Source organism: Lathyrus oleraceus, chromosome 4 (assembly GCF_024323335.1).
Source record: "Lathyrus oleraceus cultivar Zhongwan6 chromosome 4, CAAS_Psat_ZW6_1.0, whole genome shotgun sequence".
Taxonomy (NCBI): domain Eukaryota; kingdom Viridiplantae; phylum Streptophyta; class Magnoliopsida; order Fabales; family Fabaceae; genus Lathyrus; species Lathyrus oleraceus.
Window position 1 is genome coordinate 484,925,392 of NC_066582.1, and position 2,403 is coordinate 484,927,794.

A 2,403-nucleotide genomic window follows, 5' to 3' on the forward strand; every position below is an offset into this window, starting at 1 on the left:
TTAGAATTTTAATTTAGATTTAATTAGATTTAGATTGTAATTATAATTTTAGGGATTAAATAGTTGTTAGTATAACTTTTAATTAGAATTTTAATATAGTTTAATTAGATTATAAATTAGAAAATAATTAAATTTTAGTTAATTTTAGAATTTAGTTAATTCTTGAACATTAGATTAAAATAGATCTTAAGGTTTAATCAATTTTTAGGTTCTAATTAGACTTTAATTTGAAATAAATTTATGTTCATGATTGGATATTTTTGTGAATTAACCATTTTACCCCTTAGAGGTTACTTTGGTATTTTACCTTATAATTGCATGTTCCCTTAGGGTTTTTTGACATAGATTTTTAACCAAGTCTTGACTAACTATAACATGATCCCTTAGATTAGTTTGATTAATTATAACCATTGGATTAGGTTCAAACCTAGTTTTTCAATCAAATCAAACTCGTGATTCAAATTGATCAAAAGTAATTTTGATCAATTAAATCCTTTGAACTTGTATACTCCCGTTGTCTGTATTGAATGACCAAAAGACCTTTAGTCACTTAATAAGACTTTTTCTCTAAACTGTGGAGCTCGAAGCCTCAAGCCAGATCTTCAATCAAGGCATCCTCAGTCATACCAAGCAGCGGACAACACAAGGCACATCAAAGGTGGCATCTTCAAGAGCTTGTCAAATCAAAGTTAGAATTGTGTGTCATGAGCCTTAAGTAATAAAGAAGGAATGTACTGGAGAATTCCTACCTCCATTCTGAATATCTTTGGGTATGGGATGAATGACCCAGTGCTCATCGTATTCACCTGTATTCATAGACTTTAGCACAATTCGAATCATACGATTGTCAAGTCTCTCTTCACAAAGCATTAATGCGACAAGCAAGGACTACATCAACAACTTATTAATTATGATTCAAGTGGTATGACACGAGCCTTAAGAAATGGAGAAGGAATGGGAATGGAGAATTCCTACCCCCATTCTGAATATCTTTGGGTACGAGACGAATGACCCAGTTGCTCATCGTATTCACCTTCATTCATAGACTTTAGTGCAATTCGAATCAAACGATTGATAAGCTCTTCAGTTACAATGAACAATGACCAAAACTCTTCTCCAGAAACTTGAAAGTTAAGATGATAATTACATGCCACGAGCCTTAAGTGGTAAAGAAGGAATGAGACTAGAGCTTTCATACACTTATTCTGGATATCTTTGGGTGCATGGCGTTTGGCTCGTTGCTTATCGTATCCACCTTTACTCATAGACTTTAGTATGATTTTTATCAAGTAACTATCAAGTCTAATCCATCCTCCATTTCAATCAATCAACTCAATCATTGTTTTCCTTGTCAGTCCTTTTGTGATTTGGCAAACCCCTATCTTTGTGAGCCTTATCAGTCCTCTTGTGCTTAGGCACACTTCATTCAATCATTTATTTGACTTGTTACTCCTATTGTGCTTTGGCAAACCCCCCATAATCAGTGTTTGTCTTATAAGACCTATCGTGCTTAGATAAATCTCTTGCCTTCTAAATCCTCTCGTGTAGGCCAATCATGTCATAATCTTTGTTCGTCTTATAAGACCTCTCGTGCTTAGACAAATCTCTTTCCTTGTAAATCCTCTCGTGTATAGGCTAATCATATCTCACTTGTCCTTGTGGTTGATTACCATCATCGGTTAGTACCGCATTCCTGCTTGTTAAGCAATCCGCCTCTGGGCAATCCAATCAATCTCATACCCTTTGTCTTCAGCCGTTGTAAGTTAAACTATGATTGCTCTGATTTTCTCATTGCACGATGAGAACACGTAGGCACGAGGGTTCGAATCCTCCACGAGCATACTTATTTATTATTCTTGCCTTAGGGCATTCCTTCCATTCATCTCCATGGAACATTAATCACGACCTACATTCATATACTATCTTCCTTCACGTGATATACCCTATCCTTTGAGACAAATACAATATACCTTTGAGCTCCATCTTGCATCTCTTTGCGAATCAATAGCCGATTTGTTTGTCATGTTAGTCCTCTCGTTGCTTAGACGAACATCTCCTTACTTACTTTGCATCAGAATTCAGGCGACCCTTCCTTTATTTGTTGTTCTAAACAGTATTGTAGGCCTTCACTTATTGGTTCATGCCAGTTTACTCTTGGTTTCGTATTTCACCCGTTTTTTGGAGTTCAAACAACATTATTATTTGGTTAAGACCATACTTTTATCACAATTCTTTTCATCTCCCACCACTAGTTCTTTGAACTACAGAGCTCTGATTCCTTATTGCACTATAAGGATACGTAGGCATTAGGGCCTTAACCCTCACCGACCACTTTATATATATTTTTCTTTTCCCTCATTCAATTGCGAGTAATCTTCGGATACAATACATATTCGAGTGAGA